This window comes from Lolium rigidum, chromosome 2 (genome assembly GCF_022539505.1).
Source record: "Lolium rigidum isolate FL_2022 chromosome 2, APGP_CSIRO_Lrig_0.1, whole genome shotgun sequence".
NCBI classification, from domain to species: Eukaryota; Viridiplantae; Streptophyta; class Magnoliopsida; order Poales; family Poaceae; genus Lolium; species Lolium rigidum.
Window position 1 is genome coordinate 250,592,567 of NC_061509.1, and position 19,593 is coordinate 250,612,159.

Here is a 19,593-nt window from a genome sequence, read left to right on the forward strand (position 1 = left end):
CGCCGCGGTTAGCGGAGGCAACCCTAGGTACGGAGTTCTCGGTGGTGGCGGCGGCGGCGCTGCGAGCGAAGCAGGGGCAAAGGCAGCGCGGTTTTGGGAAGCACTGCACAGGGCGAGTGAGGTACGGTGGCGTGGGGTGGGGCAGTGTGGAGTGGAGTGTGGTTGATTCAAATAAGGAGGGAGGGGAACAGGAGAGAGGAGAGCCAGGAAAGGTGTTGGTTGGACAAGTTTTGCTGTCATGCTGCTGTTGCATGAGGTACGGGGGCTGTTCGGTGGGCCCCACCACAATGTCTAAATGCATCAGTTGATAGGGCTCTTTTTTTAAAATAACACTTTTTTATTAATTCTAGAAATAATACTCTTTTTCACTTTTTACAACACCGTCGGGTTCCTTGAACCCGATTTTTAAATATCGGGGCAGCCTACCCCGAGTACTAGAAATTCGGGGCATATGACACCGAAATTTTGAAATTGGGGTAGCGAAACCCTAGTCATTGTTTTGCCGTGCCGAGGGAAAAAGAAAGAAAAGAAAAAGAAGGAAACGGGGTTTAGGAACCTTATATTAAAGAATAGGCTAAGGCTAGCCCGATTTAATTAAATCGGGTTTGGAAACCCCAAATTTTTTCCAGATTTTTTCCTTCATTTCCCTCCAACCCTTCACACCGTCGTGTTTCCAGATTAAAGGCTAAGGATGGAAGTTTGCCTCCGGATGTGAGAGCGAAGCGGTGTTGGTGCGGGCGGCTTGCGAAGGTTAAGCAGGTGGATGATTTCTCTAATCAGTTTGACATGAATTTTTTCATGTGTGCGAACTATGATCATGATTCACCCCGAAGTTCAGCTTCGTCGTCCACCAGACCGCTGGTATGTTTTGACATAATTTTATTTAAGCAGGGAAAGTAGAGTGATAAATTCTGGAAAATGTGATTTAATGTTACTTTTTGTGTTGCAGTCCCCCCCCCCCCCCGCACCTATGCAAATGGTTTCACGGTCAACCACTCCTTCAACTGAGAAATTCGTCATGTTTTTTGGTTTGACAAATGCAACTCCTCATACAGAAACTCGTTTAGATCAGCTCCCATCGGAGTTGTTCGGACTGTACCGTTACCGAAATAAACAACGAATTTTACTCTAACATATCTGCTCACCTATACAAATTAGAGACTCGTTAAAAAAACTAGCACCTACCCTTGTAAATAAATAAAAATACCAACGACGACTAACTACACAAATATTTTCTACCGGTACCTATTTCATTAACTAATCTGCCAAGCTAACGAACGCAACATGCATGATTATACCGGATTAGGGTTTACCCTTGAAGCATGCCAAACACCTCCATTAGCAGTTGATACGTCTCAAACGTATCCATAATTTCTTATGTTCCATGCTAGTTTTATGACAATACTCACATGTTTTATACATACTTTACATCATTATTATGCATTTTCTGGCACTAACCTATTAACGAGATGCCGAAGCGCCGCTTCTGTTTTCTGCTGTTTTTGGTTTCGTAAATCCTACAAAGGAAATATTCTCGGAATTGGACGAAATCAACGCCCGTGGTCTTATTTTTCCACGGAGCTTCCGTAAGACCGAAGAGCATACGAGGTGGGGCGACGAGGCGCCCGCACCACGTGGCCGCGCGGCCGTGGTGGGGCCCACGCCGCCCTATGGTGTGGGGCCCTCGTGCCTCCACCGACCCTGCCCTTCCGCCTACTTAAACTCTCCGTCGCGAAAACCCTATTACCGAGAGCCACGATACGGAAAAGTTCCGCAGACGCCGCCGCCGCCAATCCCATCTCGGGGGATTCGGAGATCGCCTCCGCACTCCCGTCGGAGAGGGGAATCATCACCGGAGGGCTCTACATCATCATGCTCGCCTCCGGATTGATGCGTGAGTAGTTCATCCTTGGACTATGGGTCCATAGCGATAGCTAGATGGTTGTCTTCTCCTCATTGTGCTATCATGTTAGATCCTGTGAGCTGCCTATCGTGATCAAGATCATCTATTTGTAATGCTACATGTTGTGTTTGTTGGGATCCGATGAATATTGAATACTATGTCAAGTTGATTATCAATCTATCATATATGTGTTGTTTATGTTCTTGCATGCTCTCCGTTGCTAGTAGAGGCTTTGGCCAAGTTGATACTTGTAACTCCAAGAGGGAGTATTTATGCTCGATAGTGGGTTCATGCCTCCATTGAATCTCGGGACGACGTGACGGAAAGTTCTAAGGTTGTGGATGTGCTTGTTGCCACTAGGGATAAAACATCAATGCTTTGTCTAAGGATATTTGTGTTGATTACATTATGCACCATACTTAATGCAATTGTCTCGTTGTTTGCAACTTAATACCGGAAGGGGTGCGGATGCTAACCCGAAGGTGGACTTTTTAGGCATAGATGCATGTCTGGATAGCGGTCTATGTACTTTGTCGTAATGCCCTGATTAAATCTCATAGTAATCATCATGATATGTATGCATCTCTATTTGTCAATTGCCCAACCGTAATTTGTTCACCCAACATGCTATTTATCTTATGGGAGAGACACCACTAGTGAACCGTGGACCCCGGTCCATTCTTTTACATCTGAATACAATCTACTGTAATCATTGTTCTCTACTGTTCTTCGCAAACAAACATCATCTTCCACACTATACATTTAATCCTTTGTTTACAGCAAGCCGGTGAGATTGACAACCTCACTGTTACGTTGGAACAAAGTATTTTAATTGTGTTGTGCAGGTTCCACGTTGGCGCCGGAATCCCTAGTGTTGCGCCGCACTACACTCCATCACCAATGACCTTCACGTGGCCCTTGACTCCTACTGGTTCGATAATGTTGGTTTCTTACTGAGGGAAAACTTGCTGCTGCACGCATCACACCTTCCTCTTGGAGTTCCCAACGAACGTGTGCTTCACGCGTTATCAAGCTCTTTTCTGGCGCCGTTGCCGGGGAGATCAAGACACGCTGCAAGGGGAGTCTCTCACTTCCAATCTCTTTACTTTGTTATTGTCTTGCTTTACTTTATTTTATTTTCTGTTTTATTTGATTTCTTTATATCAGAAAAACACAAAAAATTTAGTTACTTGCTTACTTTTATTTACTGTCTTGTTTGCGTTGTTATATCAAAAACACACAAAAAAATTTAGTTACTTGCATTTACTTTACTTTATTTAGTTTGCTTTACTTGTTTTTTATTACTGCTAAAATGGGTACTCCTGAGAATACTAAGTTGTATGATTTCACTAGCACAAATAATAATGATTTCCTATGCACACCTATTGCTCCACCTGCTACTACATCAGAATTCTATGAAATTAAATCTGCTTTACTAAATCTTGTTATGAGAGAGCAATTTTCTGGTGTTAGTTCTGATGTCGTCGCCCATCTTAATAATTTTGTTGAACTTTGTGAAATGCAAAAGTATAAGGATATAGATGGAGACATTATAAAACTAAAATTGTTTCCTTTCTCCTTAAGAGGAAGAGCTAAAGATTGGTTGCTATCTTTGCCTAAGAATAGTATTGATTCATGGACTAAATGTAAAGATGCTTTCATTGGTAGATATTATCCTCCCGCTAAAATTATATCTTTGAGAAGTAGCATTATGAATTTTAAGCAATTGGATAATGAACATGTTGCCCAAGCATGGGAAAGAATGAAATCTTTGGTAAAGAATTGCCCTACCCATGGACTAACTACTTGGATGATCATCCAAACCTTTTATGCAGGATCGAATTTTTCTTCGCGGAACCTATTGGATTCAATCTACTGGAGGTACTTTTATGTCCATTACTTTGGGGGCGGCAACAAAGCTTCTTGATAATATGATGATTAATTACTCCGAATGGCACACTGGAAAGGACTCCACAAGGTAAGAAGGTAAATTCTGTTGAAGAAACCTCCTCCTTGAGTGATAAGATTGATGCTATTATGTCTATGCTTGTGAATGGTAGATCTAATGTTGATCCAAATAATGTTTCTTTAGCTTCATTGGTTGCTCAAGAAGAGAATGTTGATATGAACTTCATTAAAAGTAATAATTTCAACAACAATGCTTATAGGAATAATTCTGGTAACAACTATAGGCCATATCCTTCTAATAATAGTAATGGTTATGGTAATTCTTATGGTAATTCTTACAACAATAGTAGAAGTGTACCCTCTGGTCTTGAGGTCATGCTTAAAGAATTTATTAGTACACAAACTGCTTTTAACAAATCTATTGAGGAAAAGCTTGGTAAAATTGATATTCTTGCTTCTAAGGTTGATAGTCTTGCTGCTGATGTTGATCTTTTAAAATTGAAAGTTATGCCTAATGAAGATAAAGATATTAAGTCATTTGCTACAACAAACGCCATCCAAGTTCGAATTAATGAAAATATTAGATTGATGGCTGAATTGCATGCTAGGTGGGAAAGAGAAGAAAAACTAGCTAAAGAGAATAATGTAGCTAAAGTTTGGACTATTACCACTACTAGTAATGTTGATACTTCACATGTTGCTAAACCTCCTACTATCAATGGTAAAATAATTGGTGTTGGCAATGTTTCTACTCCTAATGCAAAGCGTGCAAAACTGCCTGAAATTGCTAAAACTGCTGAAACTGTTTGTGATAAAACTGCTGAAATTTTTCAAAATATTGGGACAATGATCCCATTGCTGTAGATCATAATGGTTTAGATTTTGATGATTGTCATATCTCTGAAGTTATTAAGTTCTTACAAAAACTTGCTAGAAGTCCTAATGCTAGTGCTATAAATTTGGCCTTTACAAAACATATTACAAATGCTCTCATTAAAGCTAGAGAAGAGAAATTAAAACTTGAAACTTCTATTCCTAGGAAGTTGGAAGATGGTTGGGAGCCCATCATTAAGACGAAGGTCAATGATTTTGATTGTAATGCTTTATGTGATCTTGGTGCAAGTATTTCTGTTATGCCTAAGAAAATCTATAATATGCTTGACTTGCCACCATTGAAAAATTGTTATTTGGATGTTAATCTTGATGATAATTCTACAAAGAAACCTTTGGGGTGGATTGATAATTTTCGCATTACGGTTAGTAATAACCTTGTCCCCGTTGATTTTGTTGTCTTGGATATTGAATGCAATGCATCTTGTCCCATTATTTTAGGAAGACCTTTTCTTCGAACTGTTGGTGCTATTATTGATATGAAGGAAGGGAATATTAAGTATCAATTTCCTCTTAAGAAAGGTATGGAACACTTCCCTAGAAAGAGAATGAAATTACCTTTTGATTCTATTATTAGAACAAATTATGATGTTGATGCTTCATCTCTCTACAATACTTGATTCACACCTTCTGTGCCTAGCTGAAAGGCGTTAAAGAAAAGCGCTTATGGGAGACAACCCATTATTTTACTTCTGCACTTTTGTTTTATATTTGAGTCTTGGAAGTTGTTACTACTGTAGCAACCTCTCCTTATCTTTATTTTATTGCATTGTTGTGCCAAGTAAAGTCTTTGATAGTAAGGTTGATACTAGATTTGAATTACTGCGCAGAAATAGATTTCTTACTGTCACGAAATTGAGCAGCCCCGTCTGTAGGTAACTCAGAAAAATCTACCAATTTACGTGCATGATCCTCAGATATGTACGCAACTTTCATTCAATTTGAGCTTTTTCATCTGAGCAAGTTAAGTGCCCCAGAAAAATTCGTCTTTACGAACTGTTCTGTTTTGACAGATTCTTCCTTTTATTTCGCATTGCATGTTTTGCTATGTTTGATGGATTTGTTTGTTCCATTAACTTTCAGTAGCTCTGTGCAATGTCCAGAAGTGTTAAGAATGATTATTTCATCTCTGAACATGTGAATTTTTGATTATGAACTAACCCTCTAATGAGTTTGTTTCGAGTTTGGTGTGGAGGAAGTTTTCAAGGATCAAGAGAGGAGGATGATACAATATGATCAAGAAGAGTGAAAAGTCTAAGCTTGGGGATGCCCTCGTGGTTCATCCCTGCATATTTCAAGAAGACTCAAGCATCTAAGCTTGGGGATGCCCAAGGCATCCCCTTCTTCATCGACAACTTATCAGGTCACCTCTAGTGAAACTATATTTTTATTCAGTCACATCTTATGTGCTTTACTTGGAGCGTCTGTTTGTTTTTATTTTTGTTTATGTTTGAATAAACTCGGATCCTAGCATTCTTTTTGTGGGAGAGAGACACGCTCCGCTGTTTCATATGAACACTGGTGTTCTTAGTGTTACTTTTAATGTTCATGGCGAAGGTTGAAACTGCTTCGTTCATTGTTATATGGTTGGAAACATAAAATGCTTCATGTGGTAATTGGTATATTGTCTTGAATAATTTGATACTTGGCAATTGTTGTGCTCAAATAGATCATGTTTAAGCTCTTGCATCATGTACTTTGTACCTATTAATGAAGAACTACCATAGAGCTTGTTGAAGTTTGGTTTGCATGATTGGTCTCTCTAGAGTCTAGATATTTTCTGGTGAAGTGTTTGAACAACAAGGAAGACAGTGTAGAGTCTTATAATGCTTGCAATATGTTCTTATGTAAGTTTTACTGTACCGGTTCATACTTGTGTTTGCTTCAAACAACCTCGCTAGCCCAAAGCCTTGTACTGAGAGGGAATTCTTCTCGTGCATCCAAATCCTTGAGCCAAAAACTATGCCATTTGTGTCCACCATACCTCCTACTATGTGGTATTTCTCTGCCATTCCAAAGTAAATTACTTGAGTGCTACCTTTAAAATTTCATTCCTTGTCTTTGCAATACATAGCTCATGGGAAAATAGCCTTAAAAACTATTGTGGTATTGAATATGTTGCTATGTATCTTATTTCTTATAAGTTACTTGTTGAGCGGTAACCATGTTTCTGGGGACGACATCAACTTTTACACCTTTGTTGAATATCATGTGAGTTGCTATGCATGTTCGTCTTGTCTGAAGTAAGGGCGATTTATCATGATCAAATGATTTGAGTATGCATATTGTTAGAGAAGAACATTGGGCCGCTAACTAAAGCCATGAATCATGGTGAAAGTTTCAGTTTGGACACTAATCCTCAATCTCTTATGAGAATATTATCTGTTGTTAAATGCTTATGCATTAAAGAGGAGTCCATTATCTGTTTTCTATGTTGTCCCGGTATGGATGTCTAAGTTGAGAATAATCAAAAGCGAGAAATCCAATGTGAACTTTCTCCTTAGACCTTTGTACAGGCGGTATAGAGGTACCCCTTTGTGACACTTGGTTGAAACATATGTTATGCAATGATAATCCATGTAAATCCAAGCTAATTAGGACAAGGTGCGAGCACTATTGGTATTCTATGCATGAGGCTTGCAACTTATAAGATGTCTTATGCATAACACATATGAATTATTACTACCGTTGACAAAATTGTTTCTATGTTTTCAAAATAAAAGCTCTAGCACAAAAATAGTAATCCATGCTTCCTCTGCGAAGGGCCATTCTTCTACTTTATGTTGAGTCAGTTCACCTACTTCTTTCTATCTTAGAAGGAAACACTTGTGTGAACTGTGTGCATTGATTCCTACATACTTGCTTATTTGCATTCATCATATTACTTTGTGTTGACAATTATCCGTGAGATATACATGTTGAAGTTGAAAGCAACCGCTGAAACTTATATCTTCCTTTGTGTTGCTTCAAAACTTTCTACTAAGAATTTATTGCTTTATGAGTTAACTCCTATGCAAGTCTTATTGATGCTTGTCTTGAAAGTACTATTCATGAAAAGTCTTTGTTATATGATTCAGTTGTTTAATCATTGTCTTTACCATTGCTTCGAATCACTTCATTCACTTCATATGCTTTACAATAGTATTCATCAAGATTATGATAGCATATCACTTCAGAAATTATCCTTGTTATCGTTTACCTACTCGAGGGCGAGTAGGAACTAAGCTTGCGGATGCTTGATACGTCTCAAACGTATCCATAATTTCTTATGTTCCATGCTATTTTTATGACAATACTCACATGTTTTATACATACTTTACATCATTATTATGCATTTTCCGGCACTAACCTATTAACGAGATGCCGAATCGCTAGTTGCTGTTTTCTGCTGTTTTTGGTTTCAGAAATCCTACAAAGGAAATATTCTCGGAATTGGACGAAATCAACGCTCAGGGTCTTATTTTTCCACGGAGCTTCCAGAAGACCGAAGAGCATACGAGGTGGGGCGACGAGGCGCCCAGACCACAGGGCCGCGCGGCCAGGGTGGGGCCCGCGCCACCCTATGGTGTGGGCCCCTCGTGCCTCCACCGACCCTGCCCTTCCGCCTACTTAAACTCTCCGTCGCGAAAACCCTATTACCGAGAGCCACGATACGGAAAAAGTTCCAGAGACGCTGATGTCTACGCACGCTTCTATTCCTGTAGACAGTGTTGGGCCTCGAATAGCAGAGGTTTGTAGAACAGCAGCAAGTTTCCCTTAAGTGGATCACCCAAGGTTTATCGAACTCAGGGAGGAAGAGATCAAAGATATCCCTCTCAAGCAACCCTGCAATCACGATACAAGAAGTCTCTTGTGTCCCCAACACACCTAATACACTTGTTAGATGTATAGGTGCACTAGTTCGGCGAAGAGATAGTGAAATACAAGTTGTATGGATGTATATGAGCAAGAGTAACGGCGCCGTAAAAGTGCTTGCCGGCGTGCGCTTGATGGTAGTAATATTGCGGAAGTAAAGATGCAGAAAAACAAGAAACAAGCGATGATTGCGGTATTTGGAAACAAGGCCTAGGGATCATACTTTCACTAGTGGACACTCTCAACATTGCAATCATAATGGAATATAAATAAGCACTTCACTATGCTATTCCGAATTACTCTCTGGCAAGATAACGAACTCTAATTCATCATGTAGGCAAACCTTAAAGATGTATTCTCAAGTACTAATGAACACCCCACGCTGTCACTTTGAGCATTCATAGGAGGTACTAACACACCACAATTTCATAGAGACATCCAACTCAAATCATAACTCAGTGAATAAGTATTCTGTGAAATATAGCCTAAGAGACCCACACGGTGCACACACTCGTCACCTTTACACACGTGGGACAAGGAGTCTCCGGAGATCACATAAGTAAAATCCACTTGAATAGCATAACGACATCTAGATTACAAAGCTCATCATATGGATCTCAATCATGTAAGGCAGCTCATGAGATCATTGTATTGAAGTACATAGGAGAGAGATTAACCACATAGCTACCGGTACATGCCCTTAGCCTCGATGGAGAACTACTCCCTCCTCTTGGGAGACAGCAGCGTTGATGAAGATGGCGGTGGTGTCGATGGAGATGCCTTCCGGGGCACTTCCCCGTCCCGGCGGCGTGCCGGAACAGAGACTCCTGTCCCCCAGATCTTGGCTTCGCGATGGCGGCGGCTCTGGAAGGTTTCTCGTACCGTGGCTTTTCCGTATCGAAGATTTAGGTCAGGGACCTTTAAATAGGCGAAGAGGCGGAGTCGGAGGGCTGACGAGGCAGCCACACAATAGGGGGGCGCGGCCCCCCTCTTGGCCGCGCCGACCTGGCGTCTGGTGGCCCTGTGGCCCCCCTCTGGTTCCTCTCGGGTGTTCTGGAAGCTTCGTGAAATTCTAAGATGCTGGGCGTTGATTTCGTCCAATTCCGAGAATATTTCCTTACTAGGATTTCAGAAACCAAAAACAGCAGAAAACAGAACCGGCACTTCGGCATCTCGTCAATAGGTTAGTTCCGGAAAACGCATAATAATGACATAAAGTGTGTATAAAACATGTGAGTATCATCATAAAAGTAGCATGTAACATAAGAAATTATAGATACGTTTGGGACGTATCAAGCATCCCCAAGCTTAGTTCCTACTCGCCCTCGAGTAGGTAAACGATAACAAAGATAATTTCTTAAGTGACATGCTATCATAATCTTGATCAACATTATTGTAAATCATATGAGATGAATGCAGCGATTCATAGCAATGGTAAAGACAATGTCTAAACAACTGAATCATATAGCAAAGACTTTTCATGAATAGTACTTTCAAGACAAGCATCAATAAGTCTTGCATAAGAGTTAACTCATAAGCAATAAATTCTTAGTAGAAGGCATTGAAGCAACACAAAGGATGATTAAGTTTCAGCAATTGCTTTCAACTTGTAACATGTATATCTCATGGATAGTTGTCAACATAAAGCAATATAACAACTGCAATAGGTAAACATGTAAGAATCAATGCACAGTTGACACAAGTGTTTGCTTCTAAGATAGAAAGAAGTGGGTGAACTGACTCAACATAAAGTAAAAGAATGGCCCTTCGCAGAGGGAAGCAGGGATTAAATCATGTGCTAGAGCTTTTCAAGTTTTGAAATCATATAAAGAGCATAAAAGTAAAGTTTTGAGAGGTGTTTGTTGTTGTCAACGAATGGTAGCGGGTACTCTACTACCAGCAAGGTAGATCATCCCTCTTCTCTTTGTTTACACATGTACTTTAGTTTAGTTTATATATTTTTATTTTTTAGATGACACTCCTCCCAACCTTTGCTTTCTCAAGCCATGGCTAACCGAATCCTCGGGTGCCTTCCAACAATCACATACCATGAAGGAGTGTCTATTTGCAAAATTAAGTTGCTTACTGATGAATCAGAGCAAAACATGTGAAGAGAATTATTAATGCAAGTTAATTAATTGGGGCTGAGAACCCCATTGCCAGCTCTTTTTGCAAAATTATTGGATAAGCGGATATGCCACTAGTCCATTGTGAAAGTCTATCAAAAGTAAATGACAAGATCGAAAGATAAACACAACATACTTCCTCATGAGCTATAAAACATTGACACAAATAAGAGATAATAGCTTTTGAATTGTTTAAAGGTAGCAAATGAGGTATTTGCTTGGAATGGCAGAGAAATACCATGTGGTAGGTAGGTATGGTGGACACAAATGGCATAGTTTTTGGCTCAAGGATTTGGATGCACGAGAAGTATTCCTCTCAGTACAAGGCTAGGCTAGCAAGGTTGTTTGAAGCAAACTCAAGTATAAAACGGTGCAGCAAGACTCACATATGAACATATTGTAAGCATTATAAGACTTTATATCGTCTCCTTGTTGTTCAAACACCTCAACCAGAAAATATCTAGACTTAAAGAGACCAATCATGCAAACCAAATTTTAACAAGCTCTATGTAGTTCTTCATTAATGGGTACAAAGTACATGATGCAAGAGCTTAAACATGATCCATATGAGCACAACAATTGCCAAGTATCAAATTATTCAAGACATTATACCAATTACCACATGCAGCATTTTCTGTTTCCAACCATATAACAATGAACGAAGCAGTTTCAACCTTCGCCATGAACATTAAAAGTAAAGCTAAGAACACATGTGTTCATACGCAACATCGGAGCGTGTCTCTCTCCCACACAAGCATGAATTTATTCAAACATAAACAAAAACAAAAGCAAACAGACGCTCCAAGTAAAGTACATAAGATGTGACCGAATAAAAATATAGTTTCAAGAGAAGAAACCTGATAAGTTATCGATGAAGAAGGGGATGCCTTGGGCATCCCCAAGCTTAGACACTTGAGTCTTCTTGAAATACGCAGGGATGAACCACGGGGGCATCCCCAAGCTTAGACTTTTCACTCTTCTTGATCATAGTATATCATCCTCCTCTCTTGACCCTTGAAAACTTCCTCCACACCAAACTTAAAACAAACTCATTAGAGGGTTAGTGCATAATCAAAAATTCACATGTTCAGAGGTGACACAATCATTCCTAACACTGGAATAAAAGAAATCCATCCAACACAGCAAAAGAGGCAATGCGAAATAAAAGGCAGAATCTGTCAAAACAGAACAGTCCGTAAAGACGAATTTTTTAGAGGCACTGGACTTGCTCAGATGAAAATGCTCAAATTGAATGAAAGTTGCGTACATATCTGAGGATCACGCACGTAAATTGGCAGATTTTTCTGAGTTACCTACAGAGAACCCTGCCCAAATTCGTGACAGCAAGAAATCTGTTTCTGCGCAGTAATCCAAATCTAGTATGAACCTTGCTATCATAGACTTTACTTGGCACAACAATGCAATAAAATAAAGATAAGGAGAGGTTGCTATAGTAGTAACAACTTCCAAGACTCAAATATAAAACAAAAGTACTGTAGTAAAATAAACACATGGGTTATCTCCCAAGAAGTGCTTTCTTTATAGCCATTAAGATGGGCTCAGCAATTTTAATGATGCACTCCCAAAAAATAAGAGTTGAAGCAAAAGAGAGCATCAAAAAGAAAATTCAAAACACATTTAAGTCTAACATGCTTCCTATGCATAGGAATCTTGTAAATAAACAAGTTCATGAAGAGCAAAGTAACAAGCATAGGAAGATAAAACCAGTGTAACTTCAAAAATTTCAGCATATAGAGAGGTGTTTTAGTAACATCAAAATTTCTACAACCATATTTTCCTCTCTCATAATAACTTTCAGAGGCATCATGAACAAACTCAACAATATAAGTATCACGTAAAGCATTCTTATTCACATGCATAAAAGTATCATTACTCTCCACATAAGCATAATCAATTTTATTAGTTGTAGTGGGAGCAAATTCAACAAAGTAGCTATCATTATTATTCTCATCAAGTGTAGGAGGCATAGTATAATCATAATAAAATTTACTCTCCATAGTAGGCGGCACCAAAAGACCACTATCATTATAATCATCATATATGGGAGGCATATCATAATCAACATAAACTTTCTCCTCAATACCTGAGGGACTAAAGAGATCATTTTCATCAAAACCGACCTCCCCAAGCTTAGAATTTTCTATATCATTAGCAACAATGGTGTTCAAAGCGTTCATACTAATATCATTGCTACTAGCATGCAAATAAGATTCCATAGGTTTTTTAATTTTCGCATTGAACCATTCATGTCTTGACTCAGGAAATAGTATAAAAAGCTCTACGAGATGTTTTCCATTATGCCTTACTAGTGTTTAACAAGAAACAAAAAGATGCAATTGCAGGATCTAAAGGAAATAGCTTCGAGCACACACACAACGGCAACAGAAAAGTACTTAGTTACCTGGTACCGGAGTATGAGTGCCTTTTACCTTTCCTCCCCGGCAACTGCGCCAGAAAAGTGCTTGATGTCTACGCACGCTTCTATTCCTGTAGACAGTGTTGGGCCTCCAAGAGCAGAAGTTTGTAGAACAGCAGCAAGTTTCCCTTAAGTGGATCACCCAAGGTTTATCGAACTCAGGGAGGAAGAGGTCAAAGATATCCCTCTCAAGAAACCCTGCAATCACGATACAAGAAGTCTCTTGTGTCCCCAACACACCTAATACACTTGTCAGATGTATATGTGCACTAGTTCGGCGAAGAGATAGTGAAATACAAGTTGTATGGATGTATATGAGCAATAGTAACGGCGCAGTAAAAGTGCTTGTCTGGCGTGCAGTTGATGGTAGTAATATTGCAGGAAGTAAAGATGCAGTAAAACAGTAAACAAGCGATGATTGTAGTATTTGGAAACAAGGCCTAGGGATCATACTTTCACTAGTGGACACTCTCAACATTGCAATCATAATGGAATATAAATAAGCACTTCACTATGCTATTCCGAATTACTCTCTGGCAAGATAACGAACTCTAATTCATCATGTAGGCAAACCTTAAAGATGTATTCTCAAGTACTAATGAACACCCCACGCTGTCACTTTGAGCATTCATAGGAGGTACTAACACACCACAATTTCATAGAGACATCCAACTCAAATCATAACTCGAGTGAATAAGTATTCTGTGAAATATAGCCTAAGAGACCCACACGGCGCACACACTGTCACCTTTACACACGTGGGACAAGGAGTCTCCGGAGATCACATAAGTAAAATCCACTTGAATAGAATAACGACATCTAGATTACAAAGCTCATCATATGGATCTCAATCATGTAAGACAGCTCATGAGATCATTGTATTGAAGTACATAGGAGAGAGATTAACCACATAGCTACCGGTACAGCCCTTAGCCTCGATGGAGAACTACTCCCTCCTCATGGGAGACAGCAGCGTTGATGAAGATGGCGGTGGTGTCGATGGAGATGCCTTCCGGGCACTTCCCCGTCCCGGCGGCATGCCGGAACGGAGACTCCGTCCCCAGATCTTGGCTTCGCGATGGCGGCGGCTCTGGAAGGTTTCTCGTATCGTGGCTTTTCCGTATCGAAGATTTAGGTCAGGGACCTTTAAATAGGCGAAGAGGCGGAGTCAGAGGGCTGACGAGGCAGCCACACAATAGGGGGGCGTGGCCCCCCTCTTGGCCGCGCCGGCCTGGCGTCTGGTGGCCCTCTGGCCCCCCTCTGGTTCCTCTCGGGTGTTCTGGAAGCTTCGTGGAATTCTAAGATGCTGGGCGTTGATTTCGTCCAATTCCGAGAATATTTCCTTACTAGGATTTCTGAAACCAAAAACAGCAGAAAACGAGAACTGGCACTTCGGCATCTCGTCAATAGGTTAGTTCCGGAAAACGCATAATAATGACATAAAGTGTTTATAAAACATGTGAGTATCATCATAAAAGTAGCATGGAACATAAGAAATTATAGATACGTTTGGGACGTATCAGACGCCGCCGCCGCCAATCCCATCTCGGGGGATTCAGGAGATCGCCTCCGGCACCCTGCCGGAGAGGGGAATCATCACCGGAGGCCTCTACATCATCATGCTCGCCTCCGGATTGATGCGTGAGTAGTTCATCCTTGGACTATGGGTCCATAGCAGTAGCTAGATGGTTGTCTTCTCCTCATTGTGCTATCATATTAGATCTTGTGAGCTGCCTATCATGATCAAGATCATCTATTTGTAATGCTACATGTTGTGTTTGTTGGGATCCGATGAATATTGAATACTATGTCAAGTTGATTATCAATCTATCATATATGTGTTGTTTATGTTCTTGCATGCTCTCCGTTGCTAGTAGAGGCTCCGGCCAAGTTGATACTTGTAACTCCAAGAGGGAGTATTTATGCTCGATAGTGGATTCATGCCTCCATTGAATCCGGGACAAGTGACGGAAAGTTCTAAGGTTGTGGATGTGCTTGTTGCCACTAGGGATAAAACAACAATGCTTTGTCTAAGGATATTTGTGTTGATTACATTACGCACCATACTTAATGCAATTGTCTGTTGTTTGCAACTTAATACTGGAAGGGGTGCGGATGCTAACCCGAAGGTGGACTTTTTAGGCATAGATGCATGCTGGATAGCGGTCTATGTATTTTGTCGTAATTCCCTGATTAAATCTCATAGTAATCATCATGATATGTATGCATCTCTATTTATCAATTGCCCAACTGTAATTTGTTTACCCAACATGCTATTTATCTTATGGGAGAGACACCACTAGTGAACTGCGGACCCCGGTCCATTCTTTTACATCTAAATACAATCTACTGCAATCATTGTTCTCTACTGTTCTTCGCAAACAAACATCATCTTCCACACTATACATTTAATCCTTTGTTTACAGCAAGCCGGTGATATTGACAACCTCACTGTTACGTTGGGACAAAGTATTTTGATTGTGTTGTGCAGGTTCCACGTTGGCGCCGGAATCCCTGGTGTTGCGCCGCACTACACTCCGTCACCAACGACCTTCACGTGGCCCTTGACTCCTACTGGTTCGATAACGTTGGTTTCTTACTGAGGGAAAACTTACTGCTGTACGCATCACACCTTCCTCTTGAGGTTCCCAACGGACGTGTGCTTCACGCGTTATCAGCAGTCTAGCTCCTCCTCCACGCAGCAGCATCAGCACCGCGCACCAGCAGCACCACCACCAGCACCACCACCACCACCTCCTCCTCCAACAACACCTCCACCAAAACGGCTCAAAAACTAACCCATCTATAGATCAGGTGATTCTACATCATTTGGTGGTCAAACTACAACAAAATGCTGGACAAATCGCTGTCAAATAAGAGAAAATGGAGCTGGAGCTGAGAGCAAACGAGCGTCGGCACGGGTAGCCGTTGGGACTCAGGCTCAGGAAACCAGACTTGGGGTCAGGGAACCCGATTCCCTAGCCTCGGGATTCTTCCCGCCGACAACGCCTGCTCCTGCCCACCCGACAGGCCGACAAGGCGCACTCGGCCCACGCGTGGCCGACAGGCCGTACTCGGGTTCAGCGACTCCGACTTTGCGCGGCAGGCCAAGATTCCCTACCACTCGGGTTTCAGAACCTTTGAAAATCGGTTTCGCGGATCCCGACGGTGTATTATTCATGTAAAAAGCGAAAAACGAGTATTATTTCTCGATTTAATAAAAAAAGTGTATTATTTAAAAAAATCGCAGTTGATAGCATCTCTAGCGGCCAGACCCAAACGATCTAGATCGTCCGTTTCGGTTCATACGGATTAGAAGAGACAAAAAATTAAGCCAAGTAGCGCGACGTAAATAAATGGATAAGAGGTTGTGGTTCGACGGACTCCTAGCCCAATAAGATGCATAGCCCGCCGTTTTGCTTGCCACCTACCCGATCCCGTTTTAAAAGAACCGGAGTCCCTACAGCTGTCACACATTCCCCTCCCCACTGCACTGCACCCTAGCCGCTGGTAGCTTGTCCATCTCCCCACTCCACTACGTCCTAGCCGTTGGTGAGATGGCGAAGAAATGGCTCATCTATGGAAAGAACGACCACGAGGCCATGTCCTCCTCTCTCTATCGCCGTGGTGGCACACCCCGCTAGAGGGAGAGGATGAACGTGTCCACGGAGGTCGCCCAACTCTTCAGGCACATGGCCAGGCATGTGCCATGGCCACACATCCACCTCCTCGGCAGGTGGCGCTTGAACCGGTGATGCGCGTCGGGCTGAGAATCGCTGCCAGACCTGCGCTACGATGCGGCCTATGCGGACACTCGCCGCTCCGAGATGAATGGTTCGAGATGGAACATGACGCCATGCGAAGGTCCTACTTCACCATGGAGCACCCGGGTCCGCGATGGAGGCCGGCGAACGTGTATTGCCTTTGTTGAGCTGTGGCCATGTTTAGTCCCAGTAAATGAACTAGTTCTTCAAAAATTAATTGGATTTTGAAAATTTACTTCACTAGAGTGCTAAAGATGGGGAGTATCTAAGTTGCCAGAAGTAACATAGTAGAAAATTATGTATTACAGAGTACGTTTTAGCCTAAACACACTGTCATTTATATTCGCAAGTTTATTTTTCGAAAGGTCTATTGACAAGTTTCTTTGTCAGCCCTATCTAACTTCTCTTAAAAGGTCAAATTTTTTTTAACAATCAACATCAATATTTCAGTACATATATAGCATCTCCTGGTCAGGAAGCAAGCCTCAACGCTAATCGCTACCCGTACTCGTGTAAATTGTAATCCCGTGTAAACCGGAATAAAACAAAAGGACTGAATGCTTGAATTAAACTCTGTAATCTTACGCTGGACTAGAACTGAAGAGCAACCGAAACACATGTAGGAACCTGATGCTGATGGTTTCCTAGGGTCGCTCATCACCGGCAAGGCGGCAATTAATACAACTTCTAATCTGCCCCACTATACTTCACATGTGGGTTTATTTGATTGTCCCTTTGGTGTTCAATTGTTCATCGTTAACATCGAACAGTACACCTGACACTATTGGTTCGCATGTGCCATTGGTAATCTTTTTTTTTTGTGACAAACAGCTTTATTTTATCTCGTATGTTGCTCTTGTCATGGGAAATATCGGTAACCTTTGCCATTGCAACAAATCGATCTTACGTAATTGTAACTTCAAATGCAAAAGACAACATTTTCGACAGAGCAAGGACTCACAAGCATGCAAGGGCAAGGTGCAAATTCATCTTGTCCCAAATAACTATACAATGTTCGTTTCATAGAAGATGATACAGAGCAGGTCTCTTTTTTTTTGAGTGATCTGCCTACGTCGTCGTGAAAGTGGCCAACGTTAGCCGGTCTTCCACGATGCTTCTTTGCCGATTCCTCGCTTGGAACTTCAGCAGGTGACCCAAGTATGATCTTCTCAGTCTGTCACAAGAACACATGTCATTAAAAGTGTGCTCACAAGTAGTTTAGATGAAAATGGACATTGATAACATTAGTAGGCCTCATACATTGCCTCAGACGGCAGCTCAAGGGACTCCCTCAAACTAAGCCTAGTGTGCAAGTAATGCCACACACATGACTAAGTTTGAGGGCAACATCTTGCCTTCCGTTGTACCTTTGTTGAATCATTGATCAATGCAGAACTGAAGAAGCACACAAGGCCTCATACATTGCCTCACACGACAGGCATAGGGAGTGGCCACAAACTAAGTGTAGTGTGCAACGTATGTGGCACACAAGACTAAGTTTGAGGTCACCACCTAACCTTTCATTGTGCCTTCATTGAATCATTGACCAATGCAGTAGACAAACCAAAAGGAGGCCTCATATATAGGATCACATGGCAGACAAAGAGACTATCCGCAAATTAAGTCTAGTGTGCAAGTAATATGGCACACACAACTAAGTTTGAGCGCAGCACCCTGCCTTCCGTTGTGCCATTGTTGAATCATTGGACATTGGCTAGACAAACCAAAAGGAGGCCTCACATATAGGATCACACGGGAGGCAGCGGGACTGACCACAAACTAAGTCTAGTGTGCAAATAATATGGCACACCCGACTAAGTTTGAGGGCAGCACCCTGCCTTCCGTTGTGCCATTGTTCAATCATTGGCCAATGCAGAACTGAAGAAGCAGAAACATGCAAAACAAGGTAGCACATGCCTCATACTATGAGGACATATGGTTGATCAGAACCAATGACATGGTCATGTTCAATCATGCCATATGTTCTGATCAATCATCTCCTCATACTATGATCGTCGATTATAATCATCGGGCTAGGTCAATCAGAAACAACACAAGCAACAGTTCAAATTGACTACATTACGAGTGGTACTTAGGGTACATTACAGATTCTACTTAGGGTACATTACAAATTCTCCCTAGCTAGCCCAACCATCCGCGGGATCTCCTACAGTACATCTAGAACACATTCATCACTCATCACAAATAGCTCTGATCCTCTTGATCTTATCCTTGATTGCAAAGTTCACTTGGAGCAGATCGTATATGTCATAATCTATATTTCTCTTCTCACCCTCCAAAGCTTTTCTTTCTGCCTCCAAAACCTTTTTTCTGCCTTCCATTCTTGTTTCTTAGTCATCATCACCTGTACTTGTGTTCTTAGCAGATTCTTGAGCAGAACAACTTCATTTTTCAAGTCCACACACTCCTCTTGCGTATGAACAAACTAGCGCGACTCAGCTTAATCTTTCGCACAACAATCACAACATGCTAAATCCCAACAAAAAAAACCCTTCCCCTCTTTGCATGCACAGTAAAATCTGACAGTTTCACCAATCCACAATCCGATCTACGAAGGATCTACCGCGATTGCAGATAAGAGTAACAGATCTAAGCAAATCGAGACCGTGAACACCAAGAACTCGACAAGAACAACAAGCAATGGCGACGAACACCTTGCAAACATCTATCCGAACCCCTATCCTAATG